The sequence below is a fragment of the Lutra lutra genome, chromosome 3 (genome assembly GCF_902655055.1).
Source record: "Lutra lutra chromosome 3, mLutLut1.2, whole genome shotgun sequence".
In the NCBI taxonomy this organism is placed as follows: domain Eukaryota; kingdom Metazoa; phylum Chordata; class Mammalia; order Carnivora; family Mustelidae; genus Lutra; species Lutra lutra.
The window spans coordinates 133,333,915-133,350,949 of record NC_062280.1 but is presented as its reverse complement, the minus strand read 5'-3'; the positions used below and the strand labels follow the sequence as shown (position 1 = coordinate 133,350,949).

Sequence of the window (17,035 nt, the reverse complement as noted above, 5' to 3'; positions counted from 1 at the left end):
AAAAAAATACGTGATCTGTTTTCCAGAATCACAGAAGGTATTAAAAGTCCCTTCTTTAGCCAATGGTAGGTTTAAATAGGTTTCTAACATTTATTGTATTTCCCCATGGAAATAGTGCCATAAATAACGGTTAGATTTTGCAGGTTGATTCCAAAAGCATATATTTTAACTATTTTTTGATGTAGTTAGGAAAACAAATATAAGCCATTATTAATGTAATTATATATAATCATAATAATGTATAATTATAATAGTGTGTGTGTGTATGTAATTATAGTATTTGTAATTTTTATGGAAAATTTTTCCAGTACAAACTTTCAGAACTCAATTCATTTAAATCAGCGATTGCCTTTTACTTCAAGGCACTAAACAAATGCCAAATGAACAGAGGTATGTAGTCACCCTAATATTTTTCTATCTTCTGAAATGTAGAATTACTTATTAAAGAAACAATAAGGATTTACTAATACAGTTCAAGATAACCTACTTTTCCTTTTTATGAAAGAATAAAATGTTCAGCTTTATTTTTGCAGGTTGATAAAAAGAGACCAGCCTCCCCTTTTTTACCATCTCCAAGCACTTGATCACCATTGTCTGGAAACAAATTATGAAAGTTCCAGGTCAGGTTAAAAATGAGCTGTACTGTGCTTATCAAAGAGCTTCAGACTCTGCAAATACCCTCTGCATCACAAACACAAAGTCATGTTCATTTGTACGTCCATTTTTTCAGCCCGATTTGTTCCAAACGCCAACACAGGTAGAAATTCCTGTCATTGACATTATCTTCAAGTGGGAAAAACAGACACTGTTAGTAAGGATTTTTACTTGTTTTGTAACAGTGCTCTCACGTTACAGCCAAACGTGATCAAGGCCTATGACTGTCCTTCCTCAAGATCCTGCCCCTCTCAGATTTCAAGATCAGTTCAGAGCTTGCTACTCCCTCCGCTAAAAAGCAGTTGGGATTATAAACCACCAATGAATGTTTTGTTCCTAGTTGAGCCAGCAGAGGAAACACTGTTTGTTTGTTTTATTAAAGTACAATTGACATACTATGTTATATTAGTCTCAGGTGTATGACAGAGTGATTTGACGATTCTGCATTACTCATTGCTTACCATGATAAATGTAGTCACCATCTGTCATTATATAGTTATCATAATATTACTGACAGAGCATAATATCTATGCTCTACTTTTCATCTCTATAATTTGTTTATTTTCTGACTGGAAGTGTGTACCTCTTAATCCCCTTTATCTTCCTACCCATCTCCCCTTTGGCAACCACCAGTTTGTTCTCTGTATATAAATTGTTTGTTTATTTTTTTTTTAATTCCACATGTAAGTGAAATCATATGGTATTTGTCTTATTCTGTCTGACGTATTTCACTTAACATAATACCCTCTAAGTCTATCCATGTTGTTACAGATGAAAAGATGTCATTCCTGTTTATGGCTGAGTAATAATTTCTCTGTATGTGCATGTATGTGTGTGAGTGTGACCTCTTATTTCTCCATTCATCAATGGACTCTTGAGTTGTTTCTATATCTTGGCTATTGTAAATAATGCCACAATAAAAATAAGTACATGTATCTTTTTCAAATTAGTGCTTTTGTTTCCTTTTGGTAAATACCCAGTGATGCAATTACTGGATTATATGGTATTTCTATTTTCTAATTTTTTGAGGAACCACCATACTGTTTTCCATAGTGGTTGCACTAATTTCTATTCCTACCAATAGTGCATGCGGATTTTCTTTTCTCTATATTGTTGCCAACACTTGTTTGTTGTGTTTTATTTTAGCCATTCTGACAGGTGTGAGGTGATATTTCATTGTGGTTTTGATTTGCATTTCTCTGATGATGGGTGATATTGAGTATCTTTTCATGTGTCTGTTGGTCATCTGTATGTCTTCTTTGGAAAAATGCCTATGCAGGTCACCTGCCCATTTTAAAAATTAAATTGTTTTGTGGTGTTGAGTTGTATAAGTTCTTTATATATTTTGGATATTAATCCCTTATATATCATTTGCAGATCTTTTTTTCATTCACTAGGTTGCCTTTTTGTTTTGCTGATAGCTTCATTTGGTGTGCAAAAGCTTTTTATTTTGGTATAGCCCCAATAGTTTATTTTTGCTTTTCTTTCTTTTGCCTAAGGAAACATATTTGTATACATGTTGCTAAGGCCGATGTCCAGGAGATTACTGTATATGTTAAGAAACACAATTCTTACTCATTCAACATCTAAGACCAAATTTTCCCTCCACTGTATCTTTAGTAGGAACCCTGTTCCTATAAATGGAGACTTGTTTACTATGAATAATGACTCGTCATCCAATTTGAGGCTCTAGATGAAGGGTTATAAAATTAGATGCAGGCAGAGCCCTCAAGGGTCAGCCCTGAATTTATATCAGTGTTGTGTAAAAGTGCATTTTTGTGGAAGACCCATAGCATTTCATCAGATTCTTAGGTTGGTTACTTCAAAAAGTTTAATTGCCATGGGTGTAGACTCCCTTTATCTCTTCTCATCTTCCACCCCAACCCCCTCCCAATTTGACATCTGATTAAGATCATCCACTCTAGGATTGGAAACACGGGAATTGAAAGACTTATTTATTTATTTATTTTGCCACTTAATAGCTGTGTAACTAAGGTACATTTCTTAACTTCTTTGCACACAGTTTACTCATTAAGTGGGAGGTAACTAATTGCAACCGCCAAAGCAGGTAGGGTGTTAAATGAGATATAACATTGGTTCTAAATTTGAGAGTGCATCAGAATGACCTGGGAGGGTTTCTTAAAACAGAAATTACTGGGTCCTATCCCCAGAGTTTCTGATTCAGTAGGTCAAGAATGGACCTAAGGAATTGCATATCTATCAAGTTCCAAGGTGATGCTGATGCTGCTGTTAGTCTGAGGACCACAATTTAAGAACCACAGCTTCCCTTCTGAAACAGCCATGGAAATAGTCATTAGACCATTTCTTTGCCCATCACCTTGCTTACCAGGGTAAATTCTATTGCATGTTGCACAAGCCTTCACTACATCACCTAACATCAAAAGTTACAGCTCAGAGTTTCAAAGCTGGCATGCCTCCTGGGTTCTATCCAGCCCTAGTAGTTAGGAAGAAAATGGGTTTTCACAGTTTTCAAGGAACACTGTCTAGTAGAACTATAATACATGACACATATATAATTTAAAAATTTCTAGTAGCCACATTTTTAGAAAGGTAAAACTAATTTTATAGTATATTTAATGTAACCTAAAATGTTACCATATGATAGGATATTATCATATTAACATGTAATCAGTGTAAAAAATTGAGATATTTTACACATTTGTGTTTTATGCTAGGCCTAGAAATCTGGTGTGTGTTGTACATTTCCAGCACTTCCCAGTTCAGACTAGCTGCATTTCAGGTGCTCAGGTGCCTGCATTTCAAGTGCCACATATGGCTAGTGGCTGCTACACTGCATGGCACAGTTTTAGAGTATTTGTGAGTGGGAGAGATCCAGATTGTCTTATATGTGTTCTTAGAGTGTACTGGACTTTTTGTGCTACAGATTCTTCTGTCATAAGACTAGCACAACCTCTTAAAAGGCCAGGTGCCATTTTGTGAGACAGTGGAAGTCCTGGGTCTGGGATATTATAATAGAGAGTCACATGTTTCTCCCGGCAAAGAAACCATCCTTAGGGATCTTTTATGATGCTTCTAAAATATTCACATTTCCAAAATTAAGCTTTCCTTCCTTGAAATTAAATTCATAGCATACACATCAATCCGATATTCCAGTCAAGGCTAGGAGTGATGAATTAACTGCTTCTCCTTCTTCCTAGGAGAGACTCTAGGAGGCCATTTTAAATAGAAATCTCCAGGCAAATTGCCACATATGTAAATGAGAGTCACCATCTTTCAATTCAACTTTTTCCCGTATGGCAGCCTCTCATGCTCATACCTAGAAAGGTAGTGCCTGGGATGAAAAAGGCTACCAACCTTAGAGATTTCCACAGCAGTTGTGGTTGAGTACTAAATTAATGAAAATGCTTAGTCTAGGGGTGCCTAAGGGGCTCAGTGGTTAAGCATCTGGCTTCAATTCAGGTCATGATCTCAGGGTCCTAGGATCGAGCCCCGTGTCAGGCTCTCTGATCTGTGGGAAGCCTGCTTCCCCTCTCTCTCTGCCTGCCTCTCTGCCTACTTGTGATCTCTCTTTCTGTTAAATAAATAAATAAAATCTTTAAAAAAAAAAGAGAGAGAAAAGTCTTAGTCTAAATTTACAGTGTGTATTCAGGCAACACTGAAACTTCTTTTAGTCAAGTATATTCATTTATGCTCAAGTAGTCATTAACTCATGAAACATTACCTTTGTAAACATCTCAGCTTGAAAATCATTTTCATTTTGTCTCTCCACTGCCAAGTGTTTAGGTTCTGTAACAGAATAGTTGTGCTTTGTAAATTTTTCAGTCTACTGAAATCCCTTTTGAAGAGGTAACTATATTTCAGAAGTATATTTTATGGAGTATATTTTAATGTCAGATGCTTTGGATGTGCTATGGAATCACTGAAGTTATACCTTTAGTTGAGCATAGATATGACATGTTATATGTCTCTGACTTTCTCTACCAAAATCTCTGACCACATCAAGACATTTTTCAAATGCATGGCTTATCAGGGAAGGACAATATTAGGTTGAATCATATGAAACTATTGTTCTCTAGTGGTGGGTGGTAACATGTTCTGTGGAGGTTGGAAGGGGGAACTGTACTTCAGGGGACATTGGTCTAAGAATCAAGAGTTCGAGTGGATGTTAGTCATTTATTTCCTTTACATAGTTTCATTTATTTTAGAGTCATCAGTCCCTAAAAAAGTTGGTGTCACATGTTCCACGTTTGGGGAAATGTAGTATCTTTAAAATGGACAGCTTATTGTGAAGCAATAAGAGACACTCAAGAGAGAAATCTCTAGGCAAAAGCCATCCCCCATTATCCCCAGGGGAGCTGAGAAGCCAGGTATTTTTCTGTCAATTTTATTTGAAGGCAAGATGCCTCAGCTGGCATCTGAGCTGCATTTCTATTTTTCTATAATTAGGAGAGTAACTAGTTGACTATTAAAAATAGTCAAATAGAAAATATTCTGGAAGCTTCTTCAGCAAGTGGTATTTTAGAATCTGAGAGATACTTTAACAAATGCAATAGATGTGGTTCTGACGTTTTACATAAAATATTGTTTAAATCACAAATGTCAATTTTCATGATTAGAATTGAAGTGTTACCTTATTTATTTAATTATTTATTTTTAGATTTTATTTATTTATTTGACAAAGATCACAAGTAGGCAGAGAGGCAGGCACAGAGAGAGGAGGAAGCAGTCTCCCTGCTGAGCAGAGAGCCCTATGTGGGGCTTGATCCCAGGATCCTGGGATCATGACCTGAGCTGAAGGCAGAGGCTTTAACCCACTGAGCCACCCAGGTGCCCCTTTACCTTAATTTTTAAATGATCTTTAATTAGCAGTGGTTACTCACTTAGCCACTCTGTTCTTTAATTATTAATCTCTCATAACTCTCTATTTTAGTTGTAAACAATTATTTTAATCTATCCAAAGTGATGTTGTTTAAAATAATACTTCCATAATCTTGTGGTAAAACCAATGGAAATTAAATGGAAATTAAACCCTTTATTTTATCTGCTTTGTAATTTAGATGTCAAAATATTACATTTATATAATAATCACTTTGCTCAAAACCTTTAATGGGACCATCATTGCCTATATTTGCCTAAATTTAATCAACTTCTTATCCCACCACTTTCTCATAGACCCTTCTATTCAAGCATATGAGTGTTTTCATGTCTCCCTCCCCTCCCTGCAATTTGTGATACGTATTATTCTGTTCCTTCAGCCAGAGACACTTAACCCATATCTTCTCTGGAATAAATCTTATTCTTTCTTCTAGATCCATCTCAGCTCTTCTCTTAATAGTGACCGTTTCAGCTTCAGGTTGGATATTCTCTCCCTTAATCTCACAAGCCAGCTATCATCTGGACCTCAGCCATGCTACCATGAAGTGCTTTTTGGCTATTTGAATTCATGTCATTAATAAAGCTACTCACTCTACCTACTTGTGATCTCTCTTCCCTCAAATAATACTCTCAGGTATTTCCTGAGACCCCACTATGTACCACACAGTGGTGTTAGGGCTGAGGGTAGAGGGGTGAGCAAGATCATTTATCTTGATGAGCTTTGCGGTCTATCTGGTGGGATAACCTTTAAATGACACCAGTTAAAAAAAAATCTTACAAATATCTGTATAAAATAACAATCATAATAAATGCAATGAAGGAATGCACAGGGCTAGATATGAAGGATCTCATTTTAGAGAGGAAATAACCCCTACTCTGGTCCCTTACTCTGATTGAATGGTTTTTAAGCTGACAATCAATGACAGGTTGGAGTTTACCAGGTCAGAGGTCTGGGAAAACTACTGAAGGTAAAACAAATGGCCAGGGCAAAAGTCTAGAGGCAGGAAAGAGCTAGGCTGACTGAGTGATAGGAAATAGTTGTAAACTCCCTGAGGGCATTGCCATCCCTTAAATCTCTTTGTCCTACCACCATGCCTTCTCTGTTCCTAGTGGGTTCTTACTTGCCTTTAACATAGTGATGTTGGTTACACTGGCATTTCTTGATCTGGGAATCAGGATATAATTTTCTATTCTGGTCATTTTTTTAACCCTGGGAATAAGGAGATATGATACTTTTTTAAAACCCACCCCTTCATCTCTTGACCAGTCACTATATAGCACAGCAGTGGAATTTCTTGAGAATCCAAGCCCAAAGTAATTACTTCATTGTGTGAAAGCCTAACGATGATATATAAATAGATTTCGTTAACAGTTTTAAGAAAAGAAAGTTCATTGTTTATAAATGGTTACCAGATAGGATATATTTTCTTTATTCACCAAATTTTAGCAACAGCATTGTTTTAAAAGGAAGTGAGGAAAAGTACTGAGATTGCTTTTGGAGGTGCACCATATGTTCTCCCTGACAGTGACTGTGCTAGAAAAGAGTCCGTATTTATTTGTATTTTTTAAGGCCATCTATAGGAATAGGTCATGGTCAATTAAAACAAACAAACACACCATGAAGTGCCACAATATTACTACTGTATGCTTACTGTTGTTACAATTTATTTATTCCATTATAATTTATTCTTTGAAGAGATTACTTAAATACTTTGAGTGGCTCAGGAAAAGAAATTCCGCCTAGTTTTATAATCAGAGTTCTCACTCAGTCACCCATATTACATTGGACTTCTTGACATGTTTCTTAAACCCTTTGATAACTGCTCTGGGCAGTTAAATAAGAAACTTCCACAATCTCAAAGCAAGGCATCATTTTCTCTTGCCAGTTTCAGTAAGGTTCACTCAGGTAATAAATCTTTTTGATTTCTGTGTGCCTTCTGAGAAAGAATTCCTAATTCATATTGAAAACTTTAAATGGATCGCTTAGATGGTTTTGCTCACAGAGAAGGAGGCCTTTGATGGATCCAAACATGAGCTTTTTCTCAATACCTCTGAGTTCTGAAAAACTCAAGAAGGCTTCAGGTCACAGCCAAGAGTGATAATGAATGGGCTGTGACAGTTGACAGGGTGTTGCGTGCTTTAGGAAGCACAGGAAGGAGCAACAGTTTTACTTGGGGGTCAAGAAGACTTCAAAGAGGAAGCAACATTAAGTAAATTTTGGAAGATAAAGTTCATCAGGTGTACAAAGTAGTTGAGGGCTGTCCCACGCAAAGAGAATAAAAGCACAGAAATGAGAAAGAAGTGCTTAAATAATTGCAGTCATTTGGAAAGGCAGTCGTGCAGAGCATATGTGGGGTAGGGTAGATTGGGGTAGAAGGTAAGGATGGGAAAGAGCCAGGTCATGAAGGGCCTCATTCTTACAGAGCATTCTGAATGTGATCCCTCAGATAATGGGATTCACCAGTTGGGGGAATAATGCTCCTGCACACATTTTAGAAACATCACTTAGAGTAGGATTGACTTGACTAGAGGAGAGCAAGACTGAAGGCGTGGAAACTAACTAGAAGAATACTGTACTAGTCCATAGTGGAGATGACAGGGACATGAATGAAATAGTGGAAGTGGCAGGAAAAGAATAGAAAATATTAGGAAGTATGGGGCGACTGGGTGGCTCAGTTGGTTAAACGTCTGCCTTTGGCTTAAGTCATGATCTCAGGGTCCTGGGATAGAGCCCCACATCGGACTCTTTGCTCAGCAGGGAGTCCAATTTTCCCTCTCCCTCTGCCTGCTACTACCCTTGTTTGTGCTCTCTTTCTGTCAAATAAATAAATAAAATATTTTTTTTAAAAAAGCAAATCACAGTGTAGCAGTTGATTAGATATAAAACATGGGGAAGAAGAAGTCTAGAATGGCATTTTTATCCACTTTGTCCTTGATGTGATTCTACATCCCTGTTTCTTAAAATCTTCCATTAGCTTATTCAGTTAACATGTATTGAGGGTCTATTATGTGCCAGGTGTCAAACCAAACATGAAAGATACAAATTCATTTATTTAACAAATATTTCACGGTCACCTGCTCTAGCTCAAGCACTGTTCTAGACTCTCAGAATCTAACAATGAAAGAAACTGACAAAATCTTTTGAGAGAAGCAAGAAACAAATATACAAAATGGAGGAATAAATGTTTCTCTTTATTAACTTGACTGGCAGCAGGGGAGATGCCTTCTAAAGCAGCTGCATTGAAGTGACTAAGCAGGGACAGAATTTTATATTGTTAGAAGAAGTCAGTCTGTGAACAGGTAACAGAAATTCTGACAATAAAAACCAGAACAAAGTTTCAAGCATCTTGGCATTCAAATGTTAGCAAAACAAGATATTGGTGATATTTGTGGGCACTCTCAAGAACAAAAGGACTCCAGAAGTTTACCTCAGAAAAGTGTAAGTGGTTATTTCTTATTAACATAACATATTTCTTAATAACATGTGGTTATTTCTTATAACCATAATATAAAGCAAAGTAGAAGGGAAAAGCCATTCATGAGACCAGGGAAATTCAGTTTTACAAAATACATACTTTCAAATTCTTGCTCTTAGGCAATTTACCTCTAGTGCATAAATAGATTATAAACAAAATAAGTCAGTACATTATATAGATTTTTAGAAGGTGGTATTTCAGAGAGAAATATAAAGTAGAGAATGCAAATAGGAAAGCTGTGTGTGTGTGTTAAGTGGGTTGATCAGCAACAAACTCACTGAGATAGTGACAGATGCAACTAAGAAATTGTGTCTGTCTTCAAGAAGCTCAGTGTCCTGGACAAGTCAGACAAGTGCTGTCCCATTGTGAGATGTTCTATATTAGGGGAATGCACAAATTGGTATAGGAGCTCATGTATCAGCACCTAACCCAGTTGAGATGTGGGGGAATGGTTAAGGAAAGCATCTCAGATGAGATACCACCTTAGCTATCACCTGAAAATTGAGTTAGAATGAGTTGAGTAAGACAAAGGATATGAAAGATTTCAGTCCAAGAAGAAGAAGCATCATATGCCAAAACGTAAAGTTATGATGGTTTGGAACTTTCAGGGAACTTCCAGTAGCTCAGTATAATTGGAGAACAGGGTATGTGTGGAGGAGTAACAGTGATGAGGAAGGAAGGACTGGAACATGGATGGAGTTAAACATTACAGCAAGGCATCTGGATTTCAAAATGAAGGCCTGTGTATATATAATCACTGAAAGATTTTAAAGGTTGAAAGGATTTTAGGCAAACAAGTATTTGTTTTTAGAAAGATCAGGCTAATTGTTGTGTTCAAGATGGATTAGAAGAAACTAGGGAAGAAAAGAGTACTATGGAGTTAGGGACACAAATTTAGAGGTTATTAGTAAGTTCAGGCAAGAAATGAGGATTATTTTAAGAAGTCAGAGCAATGGTAATAGTAGGCACATCCAGGAGCTATTTAGATGAGTTCTGTTGACAGCTCAAACTTTCAGGCCTAAACTCCGTCTTTCCAACCTTTCCTTCAGGTGCCCAAGGCTAGAAACCCAGACAAACTCACCTCAAAATCTGAAACCTAATGAATTGGTCTCCCTGTCACTGATGTTACTCATGTAGCTGCTCAGGAATCACTGGCTCCTGTAGTTTATGGTGTAAATCATCCCATTGAGCATGTACTGTGTGTAAGCATTGTGTAGAAGGATAGGAAAATGAGTAAAACATAGTACTCACCCTCTTGAAGTTGAGTGGGAGGGGGAGACAGATGGGCGAGCTGATAAACTCCATGAAGTGTATTATGGCAAGGGTGTAAGACACTGACTAATGGAAAGTAGGTGCTCAGTAAATATTTGTGACTTCAAGGAATTAAAAAAAAATGGGTTGTTAGAATATGAAGGAAAGATGCCAAACTATGCTTGGGAAAGCTAGAGAAGGCTTCACAGAGAGAAAACCATTTGAACTGGGTCTTGAAGAATGAATATGTGGTTGCCAGGCAGTGTAGGATGGCATTCAATTAAGACATGCATAGTCAGCTATGAAATTATTTTTCTTTTTAGAAATCTATTTTCAGACCACAACTATACTCTGTTACCTAAATTCAGCCTTCTGATTAGTCAGGAAGGAAATGATTTCATTCTGAAGGCAGAGACATAAATAATCACAGAAAACCAAAAATATAAATGCTATTTATTCTGGTTCTTCTGTTAATATATAATTAACATTTAAAATAAAAATCCAGGGGCGCCCGGGTGGCTCAATCTTTAAGCGTCTGCCTTCCGCTTGGGTTGTGATGCTAGTGTCCTGGGATCAAGCCCCACGTCCATCAGACTCCCTGCTCAGCGGGAGGCCTGCTTCTCCCTCTCCCACTCCCCCTGTTTGCGTTCCCCTCTCTCACTGTGTCTCTTTCTGTCAAATCTTTTTAATAAATAAATAAATAAATCTTTAAAAAATAAATCTTTTTTAAAAATAAATAAATAAATCTTTAAAAAAAAATCTTTAAAATAAATAAATAAATAAATCTTTAAAAAATAAATAATAAATAAATAATTTATTTATTATAAATAAAATAAATAAATAAATCTTTATTAATAAGATAATTAATAAATAAAATCTTTAAAAAGTAATAAAAATCCAGGGGCAAACTAATTCTAATATTCAAAATGACTGAAGAAGCAGATTGAGGAGAGTCTAAGAAAGGTCTATGTCTTCTTTAAGTATCTGACGAACAGGACGCTAAGAGTTCAACCGAGAATCCCAAGTTCCATTTCATTCCACATCAGCCATGTCTTTCCTAGATGAGTCAAAAGTATTGAACCAGTCACTAAATGTTGATAGCCCTGAAATGGTGCCATTTGAAGTCATAGAAATTCTTACAGGCAACATAACCACATGAATTGAGCCCAGGCTGGCAGATGACATAAAAGAGTCGGGGATGACCAAAGCTTAAAAGTTTCCACAGCCATAAGCTCCCACATCATTTTTTCTCTTTAGCTTATCACACTTAAAATAGGGCACAAATTCCAAACCAACTGCACCTTTCTGAGAAAGTGGTAAAAACTAGCCAGAGGCAAATGTTTCATTTGGTTAACATTGAATGAAGTCCTAAAAGCTTCTCTGAAAGCAGAACCAGTTAAAGATTTGCATTTGCTAAAGATGTAGTATCAGAATTGGGTTTGTAGTAAGAATGTTAGTAACTAGTTCTCTAGCTGCTGACATTTAGGCAGAGATACACCATTGTGGCCTCAGAGCTAAAGGACAGGTACATACTCTCCAGTCAAGGCCTCAATAAGAATTTAGGTCTCCTACTTGCTTTGCCCTTTCCTAGATTATGTAGGGAATACAGAAAGAAATTTAAGATGAGTTTCCAAAGAAGTCCCAACAAAGAACAATTAAATATACCATCTCCTTCCCAAATACTACTTAGTTTTGACTTTGCCACTCACAGGAAGGGTACCCAACTGGGACTAAAAGAGTTGGAGAACTCTCTGGAAGGTGTAGAGCTTACCCTGGCCTTGGAGGGGTGGAGAAGGAGTTGGGAGCAGGTTGGAGGGGGAAGGAAAGCATTCTAACTGGTAGAGAAATGGGGACAAGACAGGATAGGCATGGGTCAAAGATGAGAAGGGCTCTGAACAGAAAGAAAGGAGATAGTTCTGCTCAAGAGGAGGGCTCCTTGGAGTGCAGGAGTATAAGTAGTGTAAATATAAGTAGGAATGGAGCCAAATTCTGAAGGTTTTAAAAGCTGCACAAAGAAATTAAGACTTAATGTAGTAAGCAATGGGAGTCATTGTAGGTTCTTCAACAGGGCCTCAACATGGTAAATTATGCATGTGTTTGGAAGATTGATCTGGCAGCATAGTCGAAAATAAATGAGACATAGAGGAAAGCAGTTTGCAGATTGTAGCAGTTTTTGAAATTATTGCAGTTATTCAATTCTAGTTGACCATGTGGTAACAATAAGAATGAGGAGGAAAGGAAATTAGTTTATTACTTCCCATATCCAAATATCACTCCTTGAAAACACTAGTGGTGATGGGGGGAACTGGAGAAAATTGGTGTTTTCATTAGGAATCTCAGAGTAATTAAACAAGTTTATCCACTTGTTCCCGAACAGTCGGGAAGATAACACAATTTTCCAGTGTTCCATAACCTGCATTTTGAAAAATGTCTGGCTTTTCATTCCTGTCAGTGGAAGCTTAGACAGGTAGCACAGAAGCTCGTGCCTGTGGAATGCATACTTTCCAAATCAGAGAAGAAAACTCAAATCGAGAGAGAAATGAGGTAGCTGGCGTTTCTGTGACAGAGGGCTACGTCTTACAGAACCTGCTCTTACCTGGGGGCTGGGGTCCCAGTGCTGTCTCAGGTGGCATTTGAAGGACATGAATAGAACAGATGATCCCTGCTAAGCAATATCTAAATTCTCTACAGGTTTACATTTCTTTTGACATAGCCACAGGACTTTAAGCCCATTGTTTGGTTATATTTTTTAAAGAGGTTCTTAACATCTTTTCTTCCTATGACCTCTGTCCTTACTTATTGGATAAACACCAAGTTAGAAGAGCCAATATCCACATTTCATTCCTATTTTTATGTACCACTTCTTAAAAATCCATGAACATATCCTATATTATAGCTGCATGAGAATCTTCATCATATTTAAAAATAACTTAATTTCTAATCTATTTCTTTTTTTAGTCATAGCATTAAACTATCAACAGTGAAAGGCTTGTGTCATTCATGGTGAAAAATCAAAAGAACGCTATTTTAGCATGCCTACTGCAAAATTGTCATTGATTACCAAAATTCAATTTTGATTGGTAGACTATTTACTTATCTATCTATCTATCTATCTATCTATTTATTTATGGGAGAGAGAGAGAGCAAGAACAAGCAGGGGGAGCAGCCACCAGAGGCAGAGGGAGAAGCAGGCTCCCCACTAAGCAAGGAGCCTGATGTGGGACTTGATCCCAGGACTCTGGGATTATGACCTGAGCCAAAGGCAGACACTTAACTGACTGAGCCACCCAGTCATCCCTGATAGACTTTTTTAAAATAAAATTTTCTAACTGAAATTAAGGAACACTGATGACCTATATTTTGATAAACCCTTAATATAATTTCTTTCCTTTTTCCACAAACATTTGAGTATCTCCTCTATTCAAGCAACATACTTATTGTTGGTGATGCCAGCTTTAGAGGAAGAGGTGACATCCCTCATGTACAGGGATGATCTCAGTTATCTGCACTGGATCTTATTTCCTCCCATTTTTCTCAGGTCCTTCAAGGATTAATTAACTAAATCCTTCATTTGATCATTAAAAAAACATTTCTGAGCCCTCTGCTAGGTCTGGAGTATGCTACTCAGTGGGAGAAAACTGTGTTGGAGGAGGTCATCGTGAGGAGGATGTGACCTTTGGTTGCCTGAGAGTTAGACCCAGGTAATCAGAGGACCCTAACCTCTTCACCTGTCCTTGGAGTGTGCATTCCACCTCACTTCTTTTCACTAGATTCTGTTTTAGGGATATAGACCTTAAGATAGTAAGGTGTTTTTGAGACCATCTGGACGATATACATGACTGAATCTAGCTAAGGCCTCTGTATAAACTTCTGGCAGGCAGCTATGGAGATCTACTTACCTTGCAGCCTCCACAGCAAGAATCCTATGTTCCCTTACTTACTTTTTACTGCTTATGAAAACTGCTACCTACCAGTCTGGAATGGTCTGCCCCTTTCTTTGGTCTTTCCTTGACCTCCTTGTATGGGGGCCAGTTTGCAAACCAACAAATTACCTGCTTTCTAGTTTATCTTCTGCCCTTCCATCTCAGCAGACTCCTCCTCAGCCCATAAGTCAGTCGCAATGGCAGCCCCTGCCATGCACCCCATATGAGACGTAAACATCTATGTAGCCCTCCTTGGACATCCACTTCTTCTTTTCAGTTCTTATTCCATGACACTATGTTCTCCTGTTCCTGTTTTTTTGCATTTCAGACAATTCCATCTTAGCCTTTTTGGTGAATTCCTCTTCTTTCTTAAGCAGTGTTTTTATTGTTCTTGTTTTGTTTTGTTTTGTTCTGTTTTGTTTTTAAACCCAAACTTCAGTCCTCAGCCTTTTCTCTGCTGGGTTAGTACCTAATCCCTAAGGATCTCATTCATGCTTTTGGCTCTGAATTTCCCTGAACTCCAGACCCATATTTCTAGCTGTGTTCTCAGAACAGAGACATAAAATGGGGATCTCCAAATTCTTAGTGTCTAACCCTGTGAATCTCCTTCCCCATGCTCTGATTTCTTATAATCCACTCAGTTCCATAGACCTGCCTCTTCCTCTAGCTTGTACAGTTCTTATCACATTGCCCTGCAGCAAGTTCCCATCAAGATAATCTTGGAAAGCAGATCTCACAGTCTTTCTGTGAAAGACAGAGCTAATAATTCCAACCACATGGAGTTACCAGGAAGATTAAATGAAATTATATATAACATTTTATATAGTACCTGACTCATAGCAGACATTCAGTATATGTTTTTTTCTTTTTCTCTCTTCCTCTTCTTCTCTTCCTTTTCCCATCAGACTGTGAGCAACCTGAGGATATGTTCTGCACCTGTGTAATTATTTAGTGAATCATAGAGCCTATAAACAAGGACCTAAAAAACAGACCCTATAAATCTGTGTTTAAAAAGCCTTGAGGCTGGGGCACCTCAGTGGTTGAGTTGGTTAAGCATCTGCCTTTAGCTCAGCTCATGATCCCAGGGTCCTGGGACCAAGTTCCACATCAGGCTCCCTGCTCAGTGGGGAGTCTACTTCTCCTTCTGCCCCGCCCCCTGCCATTTGTGCTCGTTTGTGCTCTCTCTCACACAAAACTAAATAAAATCTTTAAAAAAAATAAATACCTTTGAGGCTGTCAATCTTTAAGCCTTTTGTATTCCTACTGTCAGAAGTACAAAGAAGTACAAATTTAGGACAAATTCTGTATAGTCATTGCAATAAATATTCATTAAGGGTTTTATGTAGCATGTGTTTTCACATGTATTGCGAACAGACCACCTGTATAACCTCTATTAGTGCATTCAGAATACAATGCATAGCCTACATTTCTTTTTTTTTTTTTTAAAGATTTTATTTATTTATTTGACAGAGAGAAATCACAAGTAGGCAGAGAGGCAGGCAGAGAGAGAGAGGAGGAAGCAGGCTTCCTGCTGAGCAGAAAGCTGCATGTGGGGCTCGAACCCAGGACCTGGGATCATGACCCGAGCCGAAGGCAGCGGCTTAACCCACTGAGCCACCCAGGCGCCCCATAGCCCACATTTCTTACATTCACCAGAGTTCTCATTCTGCCTATTGTACGAGCCAAAGGATTTCTTATCCTTAATTTTAGTGGATTCTTATATATTCATCAGCTTGCATTACTTTGGATGCCAAGGTATAAATTATTTTTGGTAAAATATCATTGTCCTGTTGGGGAAAAAAATCAGAGCACTGAGCACTAAGAGCATACTTCCTTCATGAGCAATTATTTATTGTATTTTAGCATTAACTATGACAGTGTGGACAAGTGTGGCTGAATTGTGACCTCATGCTGAGACAACATAATGATTCTAGATCCCTGCAGCTTTTAAGCAGGTATTTTTTGATTCTGTAGAGATCTGTCTATTCAGTGTTTTCCCAATTTAATTGTTGTGTGGTGTGTAGTGGTTAATTATGTTCATCTGCTTTGAGCAAATAAGTCTACTCATTTAAGAAGGCAGGTTGTAAGCTGGTGAGTCATAGAGCTTCCTTTGACAAAGAGAAAGTACGTCCAAAAGAGAATTAGTGACAATTGGGGGCACACACAGTCAATACCAAGGGCATGGAGTGAAGTGTATAATAGTTCTCTAGCCTCAAAAGAAGCTAAAAGGAATAGATCCAAAGCTTTGGGTAGCTTACAGGTCAGAAGTGTAAACACTGAAAAAGGCTACCCTGAGCTTTATTTAGTTAAATGATTTGGACAAGCCATTTAAACTTAGATTTTTTTTTTCTTATTTTTACTTGTTTTGTGAGGATTGTGTAGCTTATAAAAAACATGTAAATATAAATTGTATTTGATTTGTTATTCTAAATTCGGTATGGAAATATTAATGTGCATGAGGAAAATTTAATTCTGTTTTTCTTAGATTATCACTTGTTTATTTGTGGACCCTTGATTGAAGGTATCTTATATGCTGGGCCCAGGGCTGTGAAGGTAACCTGCAGCTTTACCTGCAAGGAGCTCTCTGTATCATGTGTGAGAGAAGACACATGGACCAACACAATGATGAATGCTGTGTATTCCAACAAGGGGGGGATATAAAACCTGGAAGAGATGCCTGACCCCTCCTAGAGGGTTACAGAAGACCCCTGGAGGAACTGACATCTAAGTGAAAACGTAAAGGATATATATATATATGGTCACACATCAGGGATAGGGAGAGGAATTGGTGTTTCCAGAGAAAAGGAGCAGCATCTGCAATGATCTGGGGAAGAGAGAGAAGAGGGAGACAGATTGATTGATTGAGATTGACTG

At 37.7% G+C, this 17,035-nt stretch overlaps 1 long non-coding RNA gene across 4 annotated transcripts in view; it reads left to right on the top strand.

Moving 5' to 3' along the window:
• The window catches only part of LOC125096325 (uncharacterized), a 140,664-nt gene that overhangs the window by 60,249 nt on the left and 63,380 nt on the right, over positions 1 to 17,035 (top strand). For all 4 annotated transcript variants that reach the window (XR_007126139.1, XR_007126140.1, XR_007126138.1 and 1 more), the window contains one exon: positions 16,647 to 16,897. This is a non-coding gene — a long non-coding RNA (uncharacterized LOC125096325). The remainder of the gene's footprint in view (positions 1 to 16,646; positions 16,898 to 17,035) is intronic.